Here is a 12,248-nt window from a genome sequence, read left to right as displayed (position 1 = left end):
ATTTGGCCACAGACTCGACATTCTCTATTTCAAGCCTCCTCTCATATGAAATCCCAGGCGGATAAGAAGAGAAGACTTCCTCCGTACTTCTCTCCCGGTGATAAGGTTTGGTTGTCCTCCAAATATATCCGTTTCAAGATTCCCAGCTACATGTTGGGTATTCGTTTCCTGGGTCCGTTTGAGGTGTTTCAAAGAATTAATCTGGTCTCCTATAAACTTTGTCTGCCTTCTTCTCTGCGCATTCCGAATTCTTTTCATATCTCTCTTCTTGTGATCAATCGGTTCTCGCAAAAGAATGTGGTTTCCACGCCTGTTTCTGGTTCTTCAGATGTCTACGAGGTCAAGGAAATCCTAGCTACAAAAACAGTGAGAGAGAGACAATACTTTTTTGTAGTCTGGAGAGGATTTGTCCCGGAAGAGAGATCTTGGGAGCCGGAGGAGAATATTCTGGACCGTGACTTGCTCTGGAGCTTTTTGAGCCCCAAAAAGAGGGAAAGACCTAAGGGGGGAGGGCGTAAAGTTATGAGCAGCGCTCCGGTCACTCATTATGAATGTGTGCGCTCCCCTCCTCCTGTAGCATGCAAGCCCTGGGCATCTCTTTACCCCACGCTGTCTCCGGCTCCTCTCTGCATGCGCATCTCCATCCCTTAGGGTGCGCGCGTGCTGGCGCTATGCGATATAAAGGGCCTGTGCGCCCTTAATTATCAGTTGCACCTGTACCTCTGTTATAAGTATCTGCTCCTCCCACCACTCCTTGCTGGATCTTTGTTTGCCTAGAGCCTTAGAGAAAACGTTAGTGTTTACCCTGCCGTGTTCTGACCTTCTGCTCCGTGACCTGACCTTGATCCTGTGCCGCCTGCCTATTGACCTCCTGCTATGTTCCTGACCACACACATGTGCTTCCTACTCTGACCTTGTGCTATCCTGAGTTGCCATATCCCTTCTGTGCTACGTTACATCTCAGCAACCTGTGTGGACAAGTTGTACCAGGGGTAGCGACCTGGGTGCCACCTGCCACAGCAAGTCCGTCCCGCTTTGCAGCGGGCTCTGGTGAAAACCAGTGGCACCTTAGACTCTGCTCCCTCTTACGGCCCACATCAACTTCCACACTGGTACAGCGGATCCCCTACTACCGTGTTACATAAATTAGGTATCGCCATAATCGTGACAAACGGCAGACTAAAAATAACATGTAATTTATACTGCATGAAAAATGACAGTAAAAAATTTATTAAAAAACAATGGCAGAACTGATTTTTATTTTTATTCGTACCACTTCATAAAATATGGAATAAAAAGCGATCAGAGTTTCACATGTACCTCAAAATGGTACCCATGAAAACAACAATTTGTCTTACAAAAATATTTTGGAACCCAAAGGCTCCTGCATCTTGATAAGGTATTTACAAAATATCCTAAATTAAAGGAAGACCCAAAATCCACACTGTGCTCTGTCATGTCTGAGGCCTGTGTATGAGTCATGTAGCGCTCTAGAGCCACATATGGGATATTTCTAAAAATGTCAGAATTAGAGGAATAAATATTGAGTTGTATTTCCCTGTCTGCACACTGTGTCTGTGTTGCAGAAAAAAAATGGAGCAAAATGACATATTTGCAATAAAAAATACAATATTTGAATTCCACTTCCGCTTTGCTTTAATTTCTGTGAAACACATAAAGGGTTACTAATAAGGCCCGTATGGGACCAACAGGATCGGTTCGAGAAAAACATCTGATAGTCCGGCAGCAACACTACTTCACCCATCTGTGGACTCACCCCGCTGGCCACGCAGCAGTGCACAATACTATAATGTACATTACTTCCCACATATAGTCACACGGTTGAAAGCTACCAGCTGTGACATACCTCTCCATAGCCGGCAGATGTGCCTGTAACTGTGCGCAGTGTTACACGCTGCAATCTGTATTTTTAAAAATAAAAAAAGACTATGGTTGTTAGCCACAACATACCTGGCTACAATTATAGGTGCAAATCTGATAATGTAATAATATTCTCTCTCTGTTCACTTTATGCAAATGTCACACTAATTATTATGCAAATGAGATGTACTTCTGACCTTGTGACCCGGCAGTAATCTAACTAAGGTATACTTAAACCACTGGATACATGCAGCTGTAATACTCTATGCCCGACGAAGAACCCGGCACGGGTTCGAAACCTTTGTGTTGCACCCTTCTATATGTTGCCAATAAAAGCCAAATTGTTTTTAAGGAATACTTTTGGCATATTGGTCGTTCTTGGTATTTTGGCGCCCGCTCACGCGTTCCAATTTTTTCCTGTTTTCTAAAGGGTTAATAAACTTTCCAAATGTCATTTTGATAACGTTGAGGGGGTGCAGTTTTTTATAATGGGGTGATATATAGGGGGTTCTTACATACAGGCCCCTCAAATCCACATCAGAACTGAACTGGTCTCTAAAAAGATCTGATTTAGAAATTTTCTCTATAATGTCCTAAAAAAGGAAAACAACATTTAACAAATTATGCCAACAAAAAGTTGTAAATGTGAATTAATAACTAATTTATGTTGTATAACTATCTTTCTTAAAAGTAGAGAATCTGGAATTCGGGAAAAAATTTATTGACCAAATTTTACCACTAACATTAAGTACAATTTGTCACAAAAAAACAATCTCGGAATCACTTTGATATGTTAAAGTGTCTAAAAGTTACAAGAACATGAAGAGGGACAGGTCAGATTTGAAAAATGGGCCTTGGTCATTAAGGCCAAAATTGCTTCTTCTTGTTCTTTTTTGTATTCTTTGTATTTGCCACAGCAGCGTGCACCCATGTATTAGGTAGTTGCGTTTGGATATATATATATATATATATTTATTTTTGCCATGCAAGTTAGGGGGGGGGGGGGGGGGGTGGCATCCTTTCTATCCATTCACCCCTCCCTTCACAGGAGATTTTTTTTAAATTGATAGTGGATCCTGCCTGTCACCCAGTCAGAGGCTATATACCCAGCAGAGGTGAGTGGAGTAAGCGTGTTATGGTCATATCTGAAGTGAAGCCTCCCTTTTTTTAAGTGCTGCTGCAACATTCTATTTGTATACTTTGTATTTGCCACAGCAGTGTGCACCTGTGTATTAGGTAGTTGTGCTGGCTATTTTTCTTGTCTTAATGTGCAGGACAGGACAGGGCAGCAAACATTCAAAATCTTAGCCCTACCAGCTTGCTAGGTATGGTATTTTTATATTAACATACTGTAGGGCAGGCTTAGAAAGAAGAGTCAGCTTTTTTCCTATGGACAGTGCAACTCTTGTATAGGGGCAATGTCCAGTATTGCAGCTAAAATTCAGTGACTGAAAGCAGTTAACTCTCTGAAATGGGAACCTGTGGGATATCATACCATCATTCACTAAGTTAAAGGAGAACTCCAGCCTAAAATAACTTATCCCCTATCCACAGTTTAGGGGATAAGTAGCTGATTGCAGAGGGTCCAACGGCTGGTTCTCCAATGACCCGTATCTCAGTAAGGAACGTGTGCTGCAGACAGCACACGCGCCAGTCATTTCAATGGGAGAGCTGTAGAAATGTGAGTACAGCACTCAAGCATTATCTGTGCTCCTATAGAAATGAATGGATCGTTCCTAACTAAGAGAGCAGGGGCCCCGTTCCAGAGATCGCAGGGTGTCCCAGTGGCCGGACCACCTGCGATCAGCTGTCACGCCCCCTCCCATAGGCTTGCATTGAGGGGGCGGAGTGTGATGTCACATGGGGCATAGCCTTGAGATCACATGGCTCCGTCCCCGTGATCGACAGTAATCAGACCCGGAGCGGCGGTGCGGCGTGCAAGATCATGGGGGTCCCCAGCGATGGGAACCCCCTAATTAGGCATCTTATCCCCTATCCTTTGGATAGGGGATAAGATGTCTAAGCGCCGGAGTACCCCTTTAACCCCTTAAGGACTCAGACATTTTTGCCAATTCTGACCACTGTCACTTTATGCTGTTACGCCGAGCGCTCCGGGTCCCCGCTCCTCCCCGGAGCGCTCGCTTCACTCTCCCCGCTGCAGCGCTCCAGTCAGATCCACTGACCCGGGGCGCTGCGATTCCGCTGCCAGCCGGGATGCGATTCGCGATGCGGGTAGCGCCCGCTCGCGATGCGCACCCCGGCTCCCGTACCTGACTCGCTCTCCCTCGGTCCTGTCCCGGCGCGCGCGGCCCCGCTCCCTAGGGCGCGCGCGCGCCGGGTCTTTGCGATTTAAAGGGCCACTGCGCCGCTGATTGGCGCAGTGATTCCAATTAGTGTCTTCACCTGTGCACTTCCCTATATCACCTCACTTCCCCTGCACTTCCTTGCCGGATCTTGTTGCCATTGTGCCAGTGAAAGCGTTTCCTTGTGTGTTCCTAGCCTGTGTTCCAGACCTCCTGCCGTTGCCCCTGACTACGATCCTTGCTGCCTGCCCCGACCTTCTGCTACGTCCGACCTTGCTTCTGTCTACTCCCTTGTACCGCGCCTATCTTCAGCAGCCTGAGAGGTGAGCCGTTGCTAGTGGATACGACCTGGTCACTACCGCCGCAGCAAGACCATCCCGCTTTGCGGCGGGCTCTGGTGAAAACCAGTAGTGACTTAGAACCGGTCCACTAGCACGGTCCACGCCAATCCCTCTCTGGCACAGAGGATCCACTACCTGCCAGCCGGCATCGTGACAGTAGATCCGGCCATGGATCCCGCTGAAGTTCCTCTGCCAGTTGTCGCTGACCTCACCACGGTGGTCGCCCAGCAGTCACAACAGATAGCGCAACAAGGCCAACAGCTGTCTCAACTGACCGTTATGCTACAGCAGTTACTACCACAGCTTCAGCAGTCATCTCCTCCGCCAGCTCCTGCACCTCCTCCGCAGCGAGTGGCCGCTCCTGGTCTACGCCTATCCTTGCCGGATAAATTTGATGGGGACTCTAAGTTTTGCCGTGGCTTTCTTTCCCAATGTTCCCTGCATCTGGAGATGATGTCGGACCTGTTTCCCACTGAAAGGTCTAAGGTGGCTTTCGTAGTCAGCCTTCTGTCTGGAAAAGCCCTGTCTTGGGCCACACCGCTCTGGGACCGCAATGACCCCGTCACTGCCTCCGTACACTCCTTCTTCTCGGAAATCCGAAGTGTCTTTGAGGAACCTGCCCGAGCCTCTTCTGCTGAGACTGCCCTGTTGAACCTGGTCCAGGGTAATTCTTCCGTTGGCGAGTATGCCGTACAATTCCGTACTCTTGCTTCAGAATTATCCTGGAACAATGAGGCCCTCTGCGCGACCTTTAAAAAAGGCCTATCCAGCAACATTAAAGATGTTCTGGCCGCACGAGAAATGCCTGCTAATCTTCATGAACTTATTCACCTAGCCACTCGCATTGACATGCGTTTTTCCGAAAGGCGTCAGGAGCTCCGCCAAGATATGGACTCTGTTCGCACGAGGCGTTTCTTCTCCTCGGCTCCTCTCTCCTCTGGTCCCCTGCAATCTGTTCCTGTGCCTCCCGCCGTGGAGGCTATGCAGGTCGACCGGTCTCGCCTGACACCTCAAGAGAGGACACGACGCCGCATGGAGAACCTCTGCCTGTACTGTGCTAGTACCGAACACTTCCTGAGGGATTGTCCTATCCGTCCTCCCCGCCTGGAAAGACGTACGCTGACTCCGCACAAAGGTGAGACAATCCTTGATGTCTACTCTGCTTCTCCACGTCTTACTGTGCCTGTGCGGATGTCTGCCTCTGCCTTCTCCTTCTCTACTGTGGCCTTCTTGGACTCTGGATCTGCAGGAAATTTTATTTTGGCCTCTCTCGTCAACAGGTTCAACATCCCAGTGACCAGTCTCGCCAGACCCCTTTACATCAATTGTGTAAACAATGAAAGATTGGACTGTACCATACGTTTCCGCACGGAGCCCCTTCTAATGAGCATCGGATCTCATCACGAGAGGATTGAACTTTTGGTCCTCCCCAATTGCACCTCGGAAATTCTCCTTGGACTTCCCTGGCTTCAACTTCATTCCCCAACCCTGGATTGGTCCACTGGGGAGATCAAGAGTTGGGGGCCCTCTTGTTCCAAGGACTGTCTAAAACCGGTTCCCAGTAACCCTTGCCGTGACTCTGTGGTTCCTCCAGTAACCGGTCTCCCTAAGGCCTATATGGACTTCGCGGATGTTTTCTGCAAAAAACAAGCTGAGACTCTACCTCCTCACAGGCCTTATGATTGTCCTATCGACCTCCTCCCGGGCACTACTCCACCCCGGGGCAGAATTTATCCTCTCTCTGCCCCAGAGACTCTTGCCATGTCTGAATACGTCCAGGAGAATCTAAAAAAGGGCTTTATCCGTAAATCCTCCTCTCCTGCCGGAGCCGGATTTTTCTTTGTGTCCAAAAAAGATGGCTCCCTACGTCCTTGCATTGACTACCGCGGTCTTAATAAAATCACGGTTAAGAACCGCTACCCCTTACCCCTCATCTCTGAACTCTTTGATCGCCTCCAAGGTGCCCACATCTTTACTAAATTGGACTTAAGAGGCGCCTATAACCTCATCCGCATCAGAGAGGGGGATGAGTGGAAAACGGCATTTAACACCAGAGATGGACACTTTGAGTATCTGGTCATGCCCTTTGGCCTGTGCAACGCCCCTGCCGTCTTCCAAGACTTTGTTAATGAAATTTTTCGTGATCTGTTATACTCCTGTGTTGTTGTATATCTGGACGATATCCTAATTTTTTCTGCCAATCTAGAAGAACACCGCCAGCATGTCCGTATGGTTCTTCAGAGACTTCGTGACAATCAACTCTATGCCAAAATTGAGAAATGTCTGTTTGAATGCCAATCTCTTCCTTTTCTAGGATATTTGGTCTCTGGCCAGGGACTACAGATGGATCCAGACAAACTCTCTGCCGTCTTAGATTGGCCACGCCCCTCCGGACTCCGTGCTATCCAACGCTTTTTGGGGTTCGCCAATTATTACAGGCAATTTATTCCACATTTTTCTACCGTTGTGGCTCCTATCGTGGCTTTAACCAAAAAAAATGCTGATCCCAAGTCTTGGCCTCCTCAAGCAGAAGACGCCTTTAAACGACTCAAGTCTGCCTTTTCTTCAGCTCCCGTGCTCTCCAGACCTGACCCTTCCAAACCCTTCCTATTGGAGGTTGATGCCTCCTCAGTGGGAGCTGGAGCTGTTCTTCTACAAAAAAATTCTTCCGGGCATGCTGTCACTTGTGGTTTTTTCTCTAGGACCTTCTCTCCAGCGGAGAGGAACTACTCCATCGGGGATCGAGAGCTTCTAGCCATTAAATTAGCACTTGAGGAATGGAGGCATCTGCTGGAGGGATCAAGTTTTCCTGTTATTATCTACACCGACCACAAGAACCTCTCCTACCTCCAGTCTGCCCAACGGCTGAATCCTCGCCAGGCCCGGTGGTCTCTGTTCTTTGCCCGATTTAATTTTGAGATTCACTTTCGTCCTGCCGATAAGAACATTAGGGCCGATGCTCTCTCTCGTTCCTCGGATGCCTCAGAAGTTGAACTCTCTCCGCAACACATCATTCCACCTGACTGCCTGATCTCCACTTCTCCTGCCTCCATCAGGCAAACTCCTCCAGGAAAGACCTTTGTTTCTCCACGCCGACGCCTCGGAATCCTCAAATGGGGTCACTCCTCCCATCTCGCAGGTCATGCGGGCATCAAGAAATCTGTGCAACTCATCTCCCGCTTCTATTGGTGGCCGACTCTGGAGACGGATGTTGTGGACTTTGTGCGAGCCTGCACTATCTGTGCCCGGGATAAGACTCCTCGCCAGAAGCCCGCTGGTTTTCTTCATCCCCTGCCTGTCCCCGAACAGCCTTGGTCTCTGATTGGTATGGATTTTATTACTGATTTACCCCCTTCCCGTGGCAACACTGTTATTTGGGTGGTCGTTGATCGATTCTCCAAAATGGCACATTTCATCCCTCTTCCTGGTCTTCCTTCTGCGCCTCAGTTGGCTAAACAATTTTTTGTACACATTTTTCGTCTTCACGGGTTGCCTACGCAGATTGTCTCGGATAGAGGCGTCCAATTCGTGTCTAAATTCTGGAGGGCTCTCTGTAAACAACTCAAGATTAAATTAAATTTTTCTTCTGCATATCATCCCCAGTCCAATGGACAAGTAGAAAGAATTAACCAGATCTTGGGTGATTATTTGCGACATTTTGTTTCCTCCCGCCAGGATGACTGGGCAGATCTCCTTCCATGGGCCGAATTCTCGTATAACTTCAGGGTCTCTGAATCTTCCTCCAAATCCCCATTTTTCGTGGTGTACGGCCGTCACCCTCTTCCCCCCCTCCCTACCCCCTTGCCCTCTGGTCTGCCCGCTGTGGATGAAATTTCTCGTGACCTTTCCATCATATGGAGAGAGACCCAAAATTCTCTCTTACAGGCTTCATCACGCATGAAGAAGTTCGCGGATAAGAAAAGAAGAGCTCCTCCCGTTTTTTCCCCTGGAGACAAGGTATGGCTCTCCGCTAAATATGTCCGCTTCCGTGTCCCTAGCTACAAGTTGGGACCACGCTATCTTGGTCCTTTCAAAATTTTGTGTCAAATTAATCCTGTCTCTTATAAACTTCTTCTTCCTCCTTCTCTTCGTATCCCTAATGCCTTTCACGTCTCTCTTCTCAAACCACTCATCCTCAACCGTTTTTCTCCCAAATCTGTTCCTCCCACTCCTGTTTCCGGCTCCTCGGACATCTTCTCTGTCAAAGAGATCTTAGCTTCCAAAAAGGTCAGAGGGAAAACTTTTTTTTTAGTGGACTGGGAGGGTTGTGGTCCTGAAGAGAGATCCTGGGAACCTGAGGACAACATCCTAGACAAAAGTCTGCTCCTCAGGTTCTCAGGCTCTAAGAAGAGGGGGAGACCCAAGGGGGGGGGGGTACTGTTACGCCGAGCGCTCCGGGTCCCCGCTCCTCCCCGGAGCGCTCGCTTCACTCTCCCCGCTGCAGCGCTCCGGTCAGATCCACTGACCCGGGGCGCTGCGATTCCGCTGCCAGCCGGGATGCGATTCGCGATGCGGGTAGCGCCCGCTCGCGATGCGCACCCCGGCTCCCGTACCTGACTCGCTCTCCCTCGGTCCTGTCCCGGCGCGCGCGGCCCCGCTCCCTAGGGCGCGCGCGCGCCGGGTCTTTGCGATTTAAAGGGCCACTGCGCCACTGATTGGCGCAGTGATTCCAATTAGTGTCTTCACCTGTGCACTTCCCTATATCACCTCACTTCCCCTGCACTTCCTTGCCGGATCTTGTTGCCATTGTGCCAGTGAAAGCGTTTCCTTGTGTGTTCCTAGCCTGTGTTCCAGACCTCCTGCCGTTGCCCCTGACTACGATCCTTGCTGCCTGCCCCGACCTTCTGCTACGTCCGACCTTGCTTCTGTCTACTCCCTTGTACCGCGCCTATCTTCAGCAGCCTGAGAGGTGAGCCGTTGCTAGTGGATACGACCTGGTCACTACCGCCGCAGCAAGACCATCCCGCTTTGCGGCGGGCTCTGGTGAAAACCAGTAGTGACTTAGAACCGGTCCACTAGCACGGTCCACGCCAATCCCTCTCTGGCACAGAGGATCCACTACCTGCCAGCCGGCATCGTGACATATGCATTAATAACTCTGGGATGCTTTTACCGATTATTCTGATTCCGAGACTGTTTTTTCGTGACATATTCTACATTAACATAGCGGTAAATTTTTGTCATTACTTGCATCCTTTCTTGGTGAAAAATCACAAAATTTCATGAAAATTTTGAAAATTTAGCATTTTTCTAACTTTGAAAGTCTCTGCTTGTAAGGAAAATGGATATTCCAAATACATTTTATATTGATTCACAAATACAATATGTCTACTTTATGTTGGCATCATAAAAGTGACTTATTTTTACTTTTTGAAGACATTAGAGGGCTTCAAAGTATAGCAGCAATTTTCTAAATTTTCATGAACATTTCAAAATCTGAATTTTTCAGGGACCAGTTAAGTTTGAACTGGATTTGGGGGGGCTTTCTGTGAGAAATACCCCATAAATGACCCCATTATAGAAACTACACCCCTCAAAGTTTTCAAAATGACATTCAAAAAGTTTGTTAACCCTTTAGGTGTTTCACAAGAATTGCAGCAAGTGGAGGAGAAAAATCTAAATCTGTGTTTTTTACACTAACATGTTCTTGTAGCCCCATTTTTTTCATTTTTAAAAGTGGTAAAAGGAGAAAAAGCCCCCCATAATTTGTAGCCCAATTTCTCTTGAGTACGTAAATACCTCATATGTTGACGTAAAGTGCTCTGTGGGCTCACAACATGGCTCAAGAGGGAAAGAGCAACTATAGGATTTTTTTAAACAAATTTTGCTGTCATGGTTTTTGGGGGCCATGTTGCAGTTAGGAAGCCTCCATGGTGCCAGAACAGCAAAAAAAAAAAAAAAAAAACACATGGCATACTATTTTGGAAACTACACCCCTCAAGGAAAGTAACAAGGGTAATAGTGAGCCTTAAAACCCCACAGGTGTTTGACGACTTTGCCTTGAAGTTGGACGTGAAAATGGTAAATTTGATTTTTAACACTAAAAGGATGGTGTTACCTCAAATTTTTCTTTTTTTACAAGGGATAATAGGAGAAAATGGATCCCAAAATTTGAAACCCAATTTCTCCTGATTAAGAAAATGCCCCATATGTGGACATTAAGTGTTCTGCTGGCGCACTACAGTGCTTAGAAGAGAAGGAACAAAATTTGGCTTTTTAAAAGAGAATTTTGCTGAAATGGTTTTTGGGGGGCATGTTGCATTTAGAAAGTCCCCAGGGTGCCCGAACAGCAAAAAAAACCCACATGGCATACTATTTGGGAAACTACACCCCTCAAGAAACATGACAAGGGGTACAGTGAGCTTTAACACCTCACAGGTGTTTGACGACTTTGCTTGAAGTTGGACGTGAAAATGGAAAAAAAAATTTTAACACTAAAATTATGGTGTTATTCCAAATTTTTCATTTTGACATGGTGTAATAGGAGAAAATGGACCCCACAATTTGAAGCTCAATTTCTCCCGGTTAAGAACATACCCCATATGTGGATGTTAAGTGCTCTGCTAGCGCACTACAGGTCTCAGAATAGAAGGAGCGCCATTAGACTTTTGGAGATAGAATTTTGCAGGAATTGAAGTCGGGGGCCATGTACATTTACAAACCTCCCATGATGCCAGAACAGTGGACCCCTCCCAGAATGTAATAAGGGGTGCAGTGAACATTTACACCCCACTGGCGTTTGACAGATCTTTGGAACAGTGGGCTGTGCAAATGAAAAATTAAATTATTCATTTTCACGGACCACTGTTCAAAAAATCAGTCAGACACCTGTGGGGCATAAATGCTCACTGTACCCCTTATTACATTCTGTGAGGGGTGTAGTTTCCAAAATGGGGTCACATGTGGGGGGGGGGGGGGGGGGAGTTCCACTGTTCTGGCACCATGGAGGCTTTGTAAATGTACATGGCCTTCAATTCCAGAGACATTCTCTCTCCGAAAGCCCAATGGCGCTCCTTCTCGTCTGAGCATTGTAGTTCGCCTGCAGAGCACTGTACGTCCACACATGGGGTATCTATATACTCAGAAGAAATGGTGTTACACATTTTGGGGGGCTTTTGTCCTATTACCCCTTGTGAAAATGAAAAATTTGGGATAACATCAGCATTTTGGTGAAGAAAATGAAATTATTCATTTTCACGTCCAACTTTGACAAATTTTTGTTAAACACCTGTGGGGTGTTAAGGCTCACTGTATCCCTTGTTGCATTCCATGAGGGGTGTAGTTTCCAAAATTGGGTCACATGTGGGTATTTATTTTTTTGCGTTTATGTCAGAACCGCTGTAATATCAGCCACCCCTGTGCAAATCACCAATTTAGGCCTCAAATGTAGATAGTGCGCTCTCACTCCTGAGCCTTGTTGTGCGTCCGCAGAGCATTTTACGCCCACATATGGGGTATTTCCGTACTTCCGGTCTTTTTTCCCTTTTTCTTCTTGTGAAAATGAAAAGCATGGGCCAAAACCAGAATGTAAGTGTAAAATTTTTTCTTTTTTTTACACTAACAGGCTGGTGTAGACCCCAACTTTACCTTTTCATAAGGGGTAAAAGCCCCCCAAAATTTGTTGGGTAATTTTTCCCGAGTACGGAAATACCCCATATGTGGCCCTGAACAGTTGCCTTGAAATACGACAGGGCTCCGGAGTTAGAGAGCGCCATGCGCATTT

This window comes from Hyla sarda, chromosome 6, assembly GCF_029499605.1.
Source record: "Hyla sarda isolate aHylSar1 chromosome 6, aHylSar1.hap1, whole genome shotgun sequence".
Lineage (NCBI taxonomy): Eukaryota > Metazoa > Chordata > Amphibia > Anura > Hylidae > Hyla > Hyla sarda.
Note: the sequence above shows the minus strand (reverse complement) of the source record.